Raw genomic sequence first — 16,404 nt, 5'->3', positions numbered from 1 at the left:
TGAGCGGCCAGACCAGAGGTGGAAGGGCTAAGCCAGCCCTGACACCACCAAGTGTTTGTTCCCTGCCCTGAGGCTGCCATAGCATGAAAGAGTACACAGTGCAATGCCCAGCACCTGAGCTGAGCCAGTATAGTGTGTCCTACTGACTGTCATACTACCCCATCCTGCCACAGTGTCCCCCATCATAGTGTCCCCTCCTGTCATAGTGCCCCATCATACTGCCTCCCTCCTGTCACAGTGTCCTCCATTATACTGCCCCCCCCCCTGTCACAGTTCCCCATCATACTGCCCCCTCCAGTCACAGTTCCTCCATCATACTGCCCCCTCCTGTCACAGTGCCCCCTATCATACTGCCCCCTCCTGTCACTGCCTCCATCATGCTGCACCCTCCTGTCACAGTGCTGCCCATCATACTGCCCCCATCCTGTCACAGTGACCCCCATCATACTGCCCCCTTCTGTCACAGTGTTCTCCATCATAATAATACCCTCCTGTCACACTGCCTGCCTCCACCACATTGCCCCATCATACTGCCCTCCTCCTGTCACAGTGCCCCTATGTCATACTGCGCTTTCCTGTCCCACTCCCCCATCATATGGCCCTCTCACACTACCCCCCCCCCCTTTCACACTCCCCCATCATACTACCCCCTCCATCATACTGCTCCCCATGTCACACTGCCCCATCATGCTGCCTCCCTCCTTTCACCCTGACCCCATCTTAATGTCTCCCTCCTGTCACAAAGCCTCCCTCTTCTGTCACACTGCCCCCCCCCCCCCCTCCTGTCACAATGTCCTCTTCATCACACTGCCCCCCCTCTTCTATCACAATACCCCCCTTCATGTCACAATGTCCTCCTCTTCTGTCACACTGCCCCCCTCTTCTTTCACGATTACCCCCTCTTCTGTGACACTGAGCCCCTCATGTCACAATGTCCTCCTCTTCTGTCACACTGTCCCCCATCTGTCATAATGTCTGTTTGCTGTAAATGTGTGTGAGCTGGAGTTTGGCTTAAATTTGTTAGTGTATTTAAATATGCAACTGCATTTAACACTCCCTTTCCCCCATGTTGAAGATGCCCCCTGTGCTGAATAAATTCAGAGTGGGGGAACTTGTACCAGCCTTTTTCCAGGTTACTTGTTTCTGGCTGCCTCTGTGTGCTCCCCGGTCCTCCCTTTCCTCTCCCACTGGCTGCTGTCAGTGGTGCTGCCAGGATAGAGAGCAGGGGAAGGGGCTGGTAAAGTACAGCTGAGACTGCAGAGATGGAGATTGAGGTCTATGTTCTTTCTCCGTCTCAAAGGTGAAACATCAGTGGTCTGTTTAGAACCCTAATATTCTACCAAAGCCTCCCTACTGGGCTCCTAATTTTTTTTTCAATAATTAAGAATAAAATTGTAAAACAAAATAAATACATTTAAATGGTAAAAAATATATAAAAAAAAAAAAATTGAAAACTGCTGTTCTTATCCGCTGCCCTACTGAGCAGGTCTGTTGCCCTACTGACTCCACCCACTGCCCTACTGACCACATCCACTGCATTACTGACACCGTCCACTACTCTACTGACTGACAGTATTCACAGTCCTACTAACACCACTGGCTGAACTACCAGGGTTGCAAAGGCCACACTTGCGACTGGGCCCTGGTGTTCTACCACGGGGGGGGGGCAAGACGGCAGGAAGGGGGCCCACTGTAAAATATGTGAAAGGAATCCGCTGTGGGAATTTAATAAAGGACCTCACAATGGGATTAAAGGGTCCTGGGATCAGTGGGAAGGGCTCTTGGCTCTAAGAAAATGGCACAGGCTGGGAGGTCGGGGGGCCCTTCATGGTTTCTTGCACCGGGGCCCTGAAGGTTCTAGTTACACCTCTGCAGTGCAATGTTTACAGAGAAAGAGCAGGGGAGATATGAGGGGGGCAGGACTCATTTATCCTGTCTTGGGGCTTGTTATTTATACTCCTCAGGGATGGAGTGGTTGTCCCATTGGGAACCCTAATGCCTTGTACACACGGTCGGACATTCCGACAACAAAATCCATCTGATTTTTTCCAACGGATTTTGTCCTAAACTAGTGTTGCATACACAAGGTCAGACAAAGTTGTCAGAAAATACGATCGTCCAGAACGTGATGACGTTCATTCGTTACGACGGGACTACATTGAGGCTAGTAGCCAATAGCTTTGGTCTTGCAATTTGATCTGCGAATGCATGGCACTTTGTCTGATCATAATTCTCTACAAACGATCGGAAAAAGTCTGATCTGATTTTTTAGTCGGAAAATTTGAAATCCTGCTCTCAAACCTTTTCCGTCTGAATTTCCGGCGGGAAAAGTCCGATAGAGCCCACACATGATCGGATTTTCTGACAATATAATCCGATCTGACCTTTTCCGTCTGAATTTCCCACCGTGTGTACAAGGCATTGCTGTTTTAATGAGAAGTGAAGTGTGTAACTGGGATATGTTGAGTTAAAGAAACTGTGGTGAAAGCAACCCAATGCAATATTGTTACGCAACCTTCAAACTGATAAGCACTGATTTTACTTCCTAAACTCATTCTTATATCAGTAAAGTTATTTTTTATTACTGCAACAATTCCATGTGGACATTTTGTTACTCCTTCAGCACTGAACATGGGACTGAGGCAATGGGCCAAGGAACATGAGTGAAGTTAAAAATTGATAACTGCCATACTAACTCTGCATTAGAAATTCGAATTTGAGGTAACGGCTCACACAGCCATGTGCCACTGCTTGGAGATTTGAGGAAAAATTAATTGAAGACTGGATGTGAAGGCTGGAAGAAGTTCTCTATGTCTGGACCTTGGCTTGGGGAGGTAGAAGTGTTCTCTGTGTCTGGGCTAAAAAAAAAATAAAAAATAAAAAAAAACAAGAGTCCTTGAGTTCAATGAAAGGCATCTAGTCCCTTATAAATGTACTTTGAAAGAAAGGTTTGCCCAGCTGTGTTGGCTACCAAGTCATTGGGGTGCACCTATAACATACTCAATGCATCTTAAAAATACTCCCCAACATGTGTGCTTTGCAGTGCAATGCAATGCACAGATGAGAACCATTGTGGCATAAAGTGTTGAATAAAAAAGGATGTGTGTAAACATACAAATCCCTGTGCTGTCAGAGAAGATGAGACATGTTGTTTGTTCCTAGTAAGTAGGAACACCGATATTTCTACTCTCTTACTCAGTCCTATCCATATACAGTTAGAACACACTGAGGGAACACACATTTAACCTTGATTGCCCCTCGTGTTAACCCCTTCCCTGCCAGTGACATTTACACAGTAATCAGTGCATTTTTATAGCACTGATTATTTTAATGTATAATTGTCAATGGTCCCAAAAATGTGTCAAAAGTGTCCGATCTGTCCGTCAAAATGTCACAATACCGCAAGAAAATTGCAGATCACCGCCATTACAAATGCGCTTATTGTGATTTGTTTTAGCAAAAAATATGAAGAAGAATATATATTGGCCTAAACTGATGAAGATTTTTTTTTGTAGAAATTGGGGGATATTTATTATAGCAAAAAGTAAAAAATATAGTTTTTTTTTCAAAATTGTCTTTTTGAAATCTATCCAATTATAATTTTTTTGTTCATAGTGCAAAAAATAAAAACCGTAGAGGGGATGAAATACCACCAAAAGAAAGCTCTATTTGTGGGAAAAAAGGACAAAAATTTCACTTTGGTACAGCATTGCAGGACTGCGCAATTGTCAGTTAAAACAACGCAGTGCCAAATAGTAAAAAGTGCTCTGGTCAGGAAGGGGGTAAAATCTTCCAGGGCTGAAGTGGTTACAGTATCTGGCATTAATAGTATTTATGACTTTTTAACATTCAAGACCATTGCGTTAGATTGGTACTGTGTCTGGCACAAGGCTAACGGTGGAGCTGTGTGTAGCACCCTCTACATGTGTATACTGCTTTGAGTTACACAAATAAATACAATTCTCCAATGTATTCTGTGCTGTGATGTCACTGTGCACTAGGTTCTCTCCCCCACATCGCCATATGGAAAACTTGCATCTTCCAGCACAAAGCTGCCTGTTGTCTTCTTGGAGAGATTTTCTGAAGGAACAAGTCGGTCATACATTAGACTCATCTTTATGACACACAAATGGATCATTGCACATTCACGCACATTCATATAAGCATGAGCTCTTTTTAGAAATTGCATACACTTGATGGGAAATCAAGGGCATGCATATGGGAAAGCGGTGATGCTTATTGCAGATGATGAATAAATAAGGAAAGATTAGGGGGCACTGAGTTATAATTATCATCAACAAAAGAAAGTTGTAAACAACAAGATCCTATTTTATTGGCAAAATTGTAATTTGAATGAATGTTTGCCATCAAATCAGTTCATTAAATTTACAATTACCACTTGTGTCAGAATAAAACATAGATTCAACTAGTTCTCAATCTTTTTTTAAATCAAGGGAATCACGCAGAACTGCCACTACTTAAAGGAGAAGTACAACCAAAGCTCGTATGGCTTTACTTCTGTGGATCACAGGAGTGCACTTTTTTTTTTTTTTATTATTATTATTAATTTAGTCATAGGACATTTCCAGAACATATACAGGAGAAAAACATAACACATCATTAGATTTAATTGTCTCAGATTTTAAAACCTATATTATGTCCTACACCATTACCATATAGTTAGCAAAAACCCTCTATGCGGCCTCCCATATAGTCCCGAACCTATCCCAAACAATTGTATACCCTTATATATTACCCAAAACAAATATAAACCAAAAAAAAAAAAGTGAGTGCACTTTGTTCTGCACTTCTGTGTAGGGATGGCCGAACGGTTCGCCCAGCGGTCGTTTCGCGGCGAATTTCGGCTGTTCGCTATTGCCAACACTATTGCCGCCGTTCGCCCGGCGGACTTCCGTGTTTACTGTGTAAAAGAACTTTGACTTATGATGACACATCCATCATGGGGTACAGGACAGCCAATTGAGACATTACAGCACATGGACACTTGGACATTCCCCTTAACTTATAAATAGACCCGATCCGGCAGCCATTTTACATTCTTTCGTACGTCACTATAGGGAGAGGTTGCTGTGTGGAGCAGGGAGAGACTGCAGTGACCCAAATCGCTAGCTATTAGGTCCACAAAAGTTCTATTCAGGACTGGTAAGGTATAGGTGTTAGGTGTAGTTCAGTATATAGGTTTGAGGCACTGCTGTGCTAGTGATTGTTGCAGCAGCCTGTCTTTTGTCAGTGTAGAGAGAGGGAAAGGACGCTGTGTGCAGCAGGGACAGTCAGTTTAATCATCAGCTGTTAGTATTAGGTCCACAAAGGTCCTTTTCAGGACTGGTATGGTAAAGTAATACAGGATATAGTTTTGAGTGCTATTCAAGTTATTGTTCCAGCAGCCTGTGTTTTGTCAGTTTAAATAGGGACAGGCAGGAAGCTGTGTGTGTCAGTGAGGGACAGTCAGTTTAATCAGTAGCTTTTACTATTAGGTTCAAAAAGGTTCTTTTCAGGACTGGTATGGTAATAGGCTTGTACACGTATAATATTCTTTCTTCCAAATATAGAAAGAATATTATACTTGACTGCTACCCTTCTGCTGCAGTAGTCCTTTATCAGTATAGGGACTGAGGTACAGTCTGCTATTCATTCACAACCTACTAGTTTCACAAAGGCCCTTATAAGGACTGGTAAGGTATAGGGTACTACAGTACATAGGGTTGAGTGAGGTACAGTCTGCTATTCCTTAAGGACTGGTATAGGTCCACAATATATAGGGTTGAGGTGCACTACTGCTGACTGCTGCCCTTCTGCTGCAGTAGTCCTTTATGAGTATAGGGGCTGAGGTACAGTCTGCTAATCATTCACAACCTACTAGTTCCACAAAGGTCCTTATAAGGACTGGTAAGGTATAGGGTACTACAGTACATAGGGTTGAGTGAGGTACAGTCTGCTATTCCTTAAGGACTGGTATAGGTCCACAATATATAGGGTTGAGGTGCACTACTGCTGACTGCTGCCCTTCTGCTGCAGTAGTCCTTTATGAGTATAGGGACTGAGGTACAGTCTGCTAATCATTCACAACCTACTAGTTGCACAAAGGTCCTTATAAGGACTGGTAAGGTATAGGGTACTACAGTACATAGGGTTGAGTGAGGTACAGTCTGCTATTCCTTAAGGACTGGTATAGGTCCACAATATATAGGGTTGAGGTGCACTACTGATGACTGCTGCCCTTCTGCTGCAGCAGTCCTTTATCAGTATAGGGACTGAGGTACAGTCTGCTAATCATTCACAACCTACTAGTTGCACAAAGGTCCTTATAAGGACTGGTAAGATATAGGGTACTACAGTAGATAGGGTTGAGTGAGGTACAGTCTGCTATTCCTTAAGGACTGGTATAGGTCCACAATATATAGGGTTGAGGTGCACTACTGCTGACTGCTGCCCTTCTGCTGCAGTAGTCCTTTATGAGTATAGGGACTGAGGTACAGTCTGCTAATCATTCACAACCTACTAGTTCCACAAAGGTCCTCATAAGGACTGGTAAGGTATTGGGTACTACAGTACATAGGGTTGAGTGAGGTACAGTCTGCTATTCCATAAGGACTGGTATAGGTCCACAATATATAGGGTTGAGGTGCACTACTGCTGACTGCTGCCAAATACTGCAGCAGTCCTTTATGAGTATAGGGACTGAGGTACAGTCTGCTAATCATTCACAACGTACTAGTTCCACAAAGGTCCTTATAAGGACTGGTAAGGTATAGGATACTACAGTACATAGGGTTGAGTGAGGTACAGTCTGCTATTCCTTAAGGACTGGTATAGGTCCACAATATATAGGGTTGAGGTGCACTACTGCTGACTGCTGTCCTTCTGCTGCAGCAGTCCTTTATCAGTATAGGGACTGAGGTACAGGCTGCTAATTATTCATAACCTACTAGTTGCACAAAGGTCCTTATAAGGACTGGTAAGGTATAGGGTACTACAGTACATAGGGTTGAGTGAGGTACAGTCTGCTATTCGGTAAGGACTGGTATAGGTCAACAATATATAGGTTTGAGGGGCACTACTGCTGACTGCTGCCCTATACTGCAGCAGTCCTTTATGAGTATAGGGACTGAGGTACAGTCTGCTAATCATTCACAACCTACTAGTTCCACAAAGGTCCTTATAAGGACTGGTAAGGTATAGGGTACTACAGTACATAGGGTTGAGTGAGGTACAGTCTGCTATTCCTTAAGGACTGGTATAGGTCCACAATATATAGGGTTGAGGTGCACTACTGCTGACTGCTGCCCTTCTGCTGCAGTAGTCCTTTATGAGTATAGGGACTGAGGTACAGTCTGCTAATCATTCACAACCTACTAGTTGCACAAAGGTCCTTATAAGGACTGGTAAGGTATAGGGTACTACAGTACATAGGGTTGAGTGAGGTACAGTCTGCTATTCCTTAAGGACTGGTATAGGTCCACAATATATAGGGTTGAGGTGCACTACTGCTGACTGCTGCCCTTCTGCTGCAGCAGTCCTTTATCAGTATAGGGACTGAGGTACAGTCTGCTAATCATTCACAACCTACTAGTTGCACAAAGGTCCTTATAAGGACTGGTAAGATATAGGGTACTACAGTACATAGGGTTGAGTGAGGTACAGTCTGCTATTCCTTAAGGACTGGTATAGGTCCACAATATATAGGGTTGAGGTGCACTACTGCTGACTGCTGCCCTTCTGCTGCAGTAGTCCTTTATGAGTATAGGGACTGAGGTACAGTCTGCTAATCATTCACAACCTACTAGTTCCACAAAGGTCCTTATAAGGACTGGTAAGGTATAGGATACTATGGTACATAGGGTTGAGTGAGGTACAGTCTGCTATTCCTTAAGGACTGGTATAGGTCCACAATATATAGGGTTGAGGTACACTACTGCTGACTGCTGTCCTTCTGCTGCAGCAGTCCTTTATCAGTATAGAGACTGAGGTACAGTCTGCTAATCATTCACAACCTACTAGCTGCACAAAGGTCCTTATAAGGACTGGTAAGGTATAGGGTACTACAGTACATAGGGTTGAGTGAGGTACAGTCTGCTATTCCTTAAGGACTGGTATAGGTCCACAATATATAGGGTTGAGGTGCACTACTGCTGACTGCTGCCCTTCTGCTGCAGTAGTCCTTTATGAGTACAGGGACTGAGGTACAGTCTGCTAATCATTCACAACCTACTAGTTGCACAAAGGTCCTTATAAGGACTGGTAAGGTATAGGGTACTACAGTACATAGGGTTGAGTGAGGTACAGTCTGCTATTAGTAAGGACTGGTATAGGTCCACAATATATAGGGTTGAGGTGCACTACTGCTGACTGCTGCTCTTCTGCTGCAGCAGTCCTTTATGAGTATAGGGACTGAGGTACAGTCTGCTAATCATTCACAAACTACTAGTTCCACAAACGTCCTTATAAGGACTGGTAAGGTATAGGGTACTACAGTACATAGGGTTGAGTGAGGTACAGTCTGCTATTCCTTAAGGACTGGTATAGGTCCACGATATATAGGGTTGAGGTGCACTACTGCTGACTGCTGTCTTCTGCTGCAGTATTCCTTTATGAGTATAGGGACTGAGGTACAGTCTGCTAATCATTCACAACCTACTAGTTCCACAAATGTCCTTATAAGGACTGGTAAGGTATAGGGTACTACAGTACATAGGGTTGAGTGAGGTACAGTCTGCTATTCCTTAAGGACTGGTATAGGTCCACAATATATAGGGTTGAGGTGCACTACTGCTGACTGCTGCCCTTCTGCTGCAGTAGTCCTTTATGAGTATAGGGACTGAGGTACAGTCTGCTAATCATTCACAACCTACTAGTTGCACAAAGGTCCTTATAAGGACTGGTAAGGTATAGGGTACTACAGTACATAGGGTTGAGTGAGGTACAGTCTGCTATTCCTTAAGGACTGGTATAGGTCCACAATATATAGGGTTGAGGTGCACTACTGCTGACTGCTGCCCTTCTGCTGCAGCAGTCCTTTATCAGTATAGGGACTGAGGTACAGTCTGCTAATCATTCACAACCTACTAGTTACACAAAGGTCCTTATAAGGACTGGTAAGATATAGGGTACTACAGTACATAGGGTTGAGTGAGGTACAGTCTGCTATTCCTTAAGGACTGGTATAGGTCCACAATATATAGGGTTGAGGTGCACTACTGCTGACTGCTGCCCTTCTGCTGCAGTAGTCCTTTATGAGTATAGGGACTGAGGTACAGTCTGCTAATCATTCACAACCTACTAGTTCCACAAAGGTCCTTATAAGGACTGGTAAGGTATAGGGTACTACAGTACATAGGGTTGAGTGAGGTACAGTCTGCTATTCCTTAAGGACTGGTATAGGTCCACAATATATAGGGTTGAGGTGCACTACTGCTGACTGCTGCCCTTCTGCTGCAGTAGTCTTTTATGAGTATAGGGACTGAGGTAAGTCTGCTAATCATTCACAACCTACTAGTTGCACAAAGGTCCTTATAATGACTGGTAAGGTATAGGGTACTACAGTACATAGGTTTGAGTGAGGTACAGTCTGCTATTCGGTAAGGACTGGTATAGGTCCACAATATATAGGGTTGAGGGGCACTACTGCTGACTGCTGCCCTATACTGCAGCAGTCCTTTATGAGTATAGGGACTGAGGTACAGTCTGCTAATCATTCACAACCTACTAGTTCCACAAAGGTCCTCATAAGGACTGGTAAGGTATAGGCTACTACAGTACATAGGGTTGAGTGAGGTACAGTCTGCTATTCCTTAAGGACTGGTATATGTCCACAATATATAGGGTTGAGGTGCACTACTGCTGACTGCTGCTCTTCTGCTGCAGCAGTCCTTTATGAGTATAGGGACTGAGGTACAGTCTGCTAATCATTCACAACCTACTAGTTCCACAAAGGTCCTTATAAGGACTGGTAAGGTATAGGGTACTACAGTACATAGGGTTGAGTGAGGTACAGTCTGCTATTCCTTAAGGACTGGTATAGGTCCACGATATATAGGGTTGAGGTGCACTACTGCTGACTGCTGCCCTTCTGCTGCAGTAGTCCTTTATGAGTATAGGGACTGAGGTACAGTCTGCTAATCATTCACAACCTACTAGTTGCACAAAGGTCCTTATAAGGACTGGTAAGGTATAGGGTACTACAGTACATGGGGTTGAGTGAGGTACAGTCTGCTATTCCTTAAGGACTGGTATAGGTCCACAATATATAGGGTTGAGGTGCACTACTGCTGACTGCTGTCCTTTTGCTGCAGCAGTCCTTTATCAGTATAGGGACTGAGATACAGGCTTCTAATTATTCATAACCTACTAGTTGCACAAAGGTCCTTATAAGGACTGGTAAGGTATAGGGTACTACAGTACATAGGGTTGAGTGAGGTACAGTCTGCTATTCGGTAAGGACTGGTATAGGTCCACAATATATAGGGTTGAGGGGCACTACTGCTGACTGCTGCACTATACTGCAGCAGTCCTTTATGAGTATAGGGACTGAGGTACAGTCTGCTAATCATTCACAACCTACTAGTTGCACAAAGGTCCTTATAAGGACTGGTAAGGTATAGGGTACTACAGTACATAGGGTTGAGTGAGGTACAGTCTGCTATTCCTTAAGGACTGGTATAGGTCCACAATATATAGGGTTGAGGTGCACTACTGCTGACTGCTGCCCTTCTGCTGCAGTAGTCCTTTATGAGTATAGGGACTGAGGTACAGTCTGCTAATCATTCACAACCTACTAGTTGCACAAAGGTCCTTATAAGGACTGGTAAGGTATAGGGTACTACAGTACATAGGGTTGAGTGAGGTACAGTCTGCTATTCGGTAAGGACTGGTATAGGTCCACAATATATAGGGTTGAGGGGCACTACTGCTGACTGCTGCCCTATACTGCAGCAGTCCTTTATGAGTATAGGGACTGAGGTACAGTCTGCTAATCATTCACAACCTACTAGTTCCACAAAGGTCCTTATAAGGACTGGTAAGGTATAGGGTACTACAGTACATAGGGTTGAGTGAGGTACAGTCTGCTATTCCTTAAGGACTGGTATAGGTCCACAATATATAGGGTTGAGGTGCACTACTGCTGACTGCTGTCCTTCTGCTGCAGCAGTCCTTTATCAGTATAGGGACTGAGGTACAGTCTGCTAATCATTCACAACCTACTAGTTGCACAAAGGTCCTTATAAGGACTGTTAAGGTATAGGGTACTACAGTACATAGGGTTGAGTGAGGTACAGTCTGCTATTCCTTAAGGACTGGTATAGGTCCACAATATATAGGGTTGAGGTGCACTTCTGCTGACTGCTGCCCTTCTGCTGCAGTAGTCCTTAATCAGTATAGGGACTGAGGTACAGTCTGCTAATCATTCACAACCTACTAGTTGCACAAAGGTCCTTATAAGGACTGGTAAGGTATAGGGTACTACAGTACATAGGGTTGAGTGAGGTACAGTCTGCTATTCGGTAAGGACTGGTATAGGTCCACAATATATAGGGTTGAGGGGCACTACTGCTGACTGCTGCCCTATACTGCAGCAGTCCTTTATGAGTATAGGGACTGAGGTACAGTCTGCTAATCATTACATAGTTACATAGTTACATAGTTAGTCAGGCTGAAAAAAGACACAAGTCCATCCAGTTCAACCTTAAAAACAAATAAATAAAATAAAAAATAATCGTACAATCCAAATACCCAATTTTATGCCCACAATTGATCCAGAGGAAGGCGACAAAAAACCCCAGCAGAGCTTGCTCCAATTTGCTACAGCAGGGGAAAAAAATTCCTTCCTGATCCCCCAAGAGGCGATCGGATTTTCCCTGGATCAACTTTACCTATGTTAGTACCCAGTTATATTATGTACATTCAGGAAAGTATCCAGGCCTTTCTTAAAGCAATCTACTGAGCTGGCCAGAACCACCTCTGGCGGGAGTCTATTCCACATTTTCACAGCTCTAACTGTGAAGAAACCTTTCCGTACTTGAAGATGAAATCTCTTTTCCTCTAGACGTAAAGAGTGCCCCCTTGTCCTCTGGGTTGACCGTACAGAGAACAACTCAACACCAAGTTCACTATATGGACCCCTAATATTTTTGAACATGTTGATCATATCCCCCCTTATTCTCCTCTTCTCAAGAGTGAATAAATTCAGTTCCTCTAATCTTTCCTCATAGCTAAGTTCCTTCATGCCTCTTATCAGTTTGGTTGCCCTTCTCTGCACTTTCTCCAGTTCCCCGATATCCTTTTTGAGAACTGGTGCCCAAAACTGAACTGCATATTCCAGGTGAGGTCTTACTAATGATTTGAACAGGGGCAAAATGATATCTCTCTCTCTGGAGTCCATACCTCTCTTAATACAAGAAAGGACTTTGCTCGCTTTGGGAACAGCAGCTTGGCATTGCATGCTATTATTGAGCTTATGATCTACCAAAACCCCCAGATCCTTCTCCACTATGGATCCCCCCAGTTGTACTCCCCCTAGCATGTATGATGCATGCGTATTCTTAGCCCCCAAGTGCATAACATTACATTTATCAACATTAAACCTCATCTGCCACATAGTCGCCCAATTAGACAGTGTATTGAGGTCGGCTTGTAAATTGGAGACATCCTGTAAGGACGTTATTCCACTGCATAGCTTGGTGTCATCTGCAAAGACAGAAATGTTACTTTTGATCCCAGACCCAATATCATTTATAAAGATGTTAAAAAGTAAGGGTCCATATTCAACCCAGAAACTTTGACTACCCCCTCTGCCGGTCCTTTCTTAAGTGACCTTAGGGAGATTTGATATTCTGTTTACTGTATTATACCGTATCAGACCAAGAACACCCATACGTCTGGTTTCCAATGTCTTAGTTCGTTCTATCCTTCTTTTTCAGTTATGTTATCACCATTGTATACAGCTTCATGGTGTATCCTATCACTTAACCCGTTTGTAACCTACAATATGGTGCCCATATTATGTCCACCCAATGTTACTGACTACTGTACCGTATTTATGTCATTTTTGTACTGTTTACAGAAATTTTTTTTCAATAAATATACATTTAAAAAAAAAAAAAAAAAGTAAGGGTCCCAGCACTGAACCTTGGGGTACACCACTGATAACCTTAGACCATTCAGAGTAAGAATCATTAATCACGACTCTCTGAATTCTGTCTTTTAGCCAATTTTTTTATCCATTTACAAACTGATATTTCCAAACCTGTAGACTTTACCTTACACATGAGCCGTGTGTGGGGAACTGTATCGAACGCTTTTGCAAAATCCAAGTATACCACGTCCACCGCCACCCCTCTGTCCAAGGTTTTACTTACCTCTTCATAAAAAGAAATCAGATTTGTCTGACAACTTCTGTCTTTCATGAATCCATGCTGTCTGTTGCTTAAAGTGTTTTTGTTCAGCAAGAACTTGTTGATGTGGTCTTTTATTAAACGCTCCAGTATCTTCCCAGCTATAGAAGTTAAGCTAACAGGTCTATAGTTACTTGGTAAAGACTTTGATCCCTTTTTAAATATAGGCACCACGTTCGCCCTGCGCCAATCCAGTGGGACTATTCCCATCATTAATGAGTCCCTAAAAATGAGATACAATGGCTCTGAAATTACAGAGCTCAATTCTTTTAGGATCCGTGGGTGGATGCCATCAGGGCCAGGTGCTTTATCCACCTTTATTCTGTCTAAATATTTCTGGACCATATCACTTTTGAGCCATTGTGGATCGTTTGGGGCTGTGTCACTATCACCCCCATTATGGACATGCGCTCCCCCATGCTCTTTTGTGTACACAGAGCTGAAGAAAGTATTTAATAAATTAGCCTTCTCTTTGTCCCCAGTCACCCACTCTAGATTATTTTGTAAAGGGCCTACATGCTCAGACTTGACTTTTTTACTATTAATATATTTGAAGAATTTTTTGGGGTTTGTCCTACTATCTTTTGCAATCTGTCGTTCGTTTTTAATTTTTGCATCCTTGATTTCCTTTTTACATATTCTGTTAAATTCTTTGTAACATTTAAATGTCACTAGTGATCCTTCATTTTTATATTTTTTAAAAGCTCTTCTCTTATAGTTTATAGCTTTTTTAACTTTGGCTGTGAGCCACATAGGTTTTGTTTTTAGCCTTTTAAACTTATTGCCCATGGGAATATACTTTGCAGTGAGGTCCCAAACAGTCTTTTTGAAGAATTCCCATTTCTGTTCTGTGCCCATTGAAGCAAATATTCTCTCCCAGTCTAAGTCCTGGAGAGCAGCCCTCATCCTTGGAAAATTTGCTCTCTTGAAGTTAGGTGTTTTTATCTTACCCGTATGTATTTCTTGTTTAGCGCTAACATCAAAGGAAATCATGTTATGATCACTGCTACCCAGGTGTTCCTTTATCTGGACATTAGTAATAAGCTCTGCATGGTTTGAGATTACCAGGTCCAACAGAGCTTCATTCCTAGTTGGGGCCTCAATAAACTGGACCATAAAATTGTCATGTAATAGGTTTATCATTTTTTGCCCTTTAACTGTCCCAGCAGTGCCATTACTCCAGTCAATTTCTGGGTAGTTAAAATCCCCCATTATTATCACTGTCCCAGCCCTTGCAGCCCCTTCCATCTGTGCAAGGAGCTGAGTCTCCACCTCCTCATTAACATTGGGTGGTCTATAACAAACTCCAACGATTAACTTTGAACTACACCCATCTAAATGCAGTTCCACCCATAATGCTTCAGACTCATCACACTCTCCATCCACCAGGTCCTCTTTCACACTTGCTTTGAGATCACTTCTCACATAGAGACAGACCCCGCCACCTTTCCTTTTTACCCTGTCTCTCCGAAAGAGTGCATAGCCAGGAATATTAATAGCCCAGTCATGTGAGGATCGAAGCCAAGTTTCAGCAATACCGATTACATCATAGCTCTCCTCATGCACCACAGCTTCCAACTCACCTATTTTGCTTGGCAGACTTCTGGCATTGGTGTACAAACACTTTAATGCATTATTACATTTTGCTCTGGTGTTTTTCATATTTTTAGTAGTACAAATTGCCCTATAGTTTTCAATGGCTGTTTGCAACATGGGAAATTTCTTGTCACCTGCCATATCCCACCCTCCATCTATCCCCATTTCACCCTCCATTAATGACTGACCCCTAACTGACCTGTCTGCCCAATGTAATTCTGGTTCACCCTCCCCCCTCAAACCCAGTTTAAATACTCCTCCAGCCTTCCCATAAACCTCTCCCCCAGCACAGCAGACCCCCTTCCATTCAAGTGCAAATCATCGTTAGCATATAGGTTGCACCCCAATGAAAAGTCAGCCCAGTGCTCTAGAAACCCAAATTCCTCCTCCCTACACCAGGTCTTTAGCCATGCATTCAGCTCTCTAATCACCCCCTGCCTTTCCTGTGTTGCGCATGGCACAGGCAATATTTCAGAGAATATCACCTTGGAGGTCCTTCCCTTCAACTTGCAGCCTAGTTCTCTAAATTGATTCTTAAGGAGCCTCCACCTTCCATGTATACGGTCATTGGTTCCAACGTGGACCAAGACTGCTGGGTCATACCCAGCCCCTCCCAGTAATTTATCCACCCGGTCCACCACATGCCGAACCCTAGCACCAGGGAGACAGCAAACTATTCGGTTGAGGCGATCCTGGTGACAAATTATTCTATCAGTCCTTCTGATTATAGAATCCCCTATAACCACCAACTGTCTAGGCCTATCTGCACTCCCCTCACCTCCTCTACTAGATGGGCTGCTCTCCCGACTGTTAGGGGGAGCAGTGACATCTAGGGCTGCCACCTCTGTGTTTGCCACCTCCACATCTTCACCCAACTCTGCAAATTTGTTTTGATGCACAAACACAGGACTGGCCTTCCTTTTCTGCAAGCCCCTTCCACTCCCTCTAACTACATTAACCCATCTTCCTATGTGATAATCCTGACTTGCCCCTCCACCCTCCACATCAACCCTACTGAATACCTGCTCAGTGAGCAGAGGACCCCTTTCAAGATTGTCCTTTCTGCCCAGTGTTGCAACTTGCTCCTCCAGATCTCTAATGTGAGCTTCCAGAAGGGCAACCTGCTCAAATCTGTCACAGCGGTATGCATCCTGGAGCTCTTGCACCAGTTTTGCATACATGTGGCACACTGTGCACTGAGCAAAACCTTCAACCCTGCTAGCACTCATTTCCCAGTTACAATACAATTACTTTAAGGAAGTTTAAGACGTTACTTACAGGTTAGAGACTCCTGTCTTAACTCCTGTTTTCAACTCCTGGTTATTAATTCTCCACTTTAGTTCAAAATTCCACTTGTGTTCACAAAATCCACATGCAAACCACCAACAGGGAGCAAGCT

This window comes from Lithobates pipiens, unplaced genomic scaffold (assembly GCF_037356315.1).
Source record: "Lithobates pipiens isolate NorthernLeopardFrog02 unplaced genomic scaffold, aLitPip1_a1.2 Scaffold_16, whole genome shotgun sequence".
In the NCBI taxonomy this organism is placed as follows: Eukaryota; Metazoa; Chordata; class Amphibia; order Anura; family Ranidae; genus Lithobates; species Lithobates pipiens.
The sequence above is the reverse complement of the archived record's forward strand: the minus strand, read 5'-3'. Positions refer to the sequence as shown.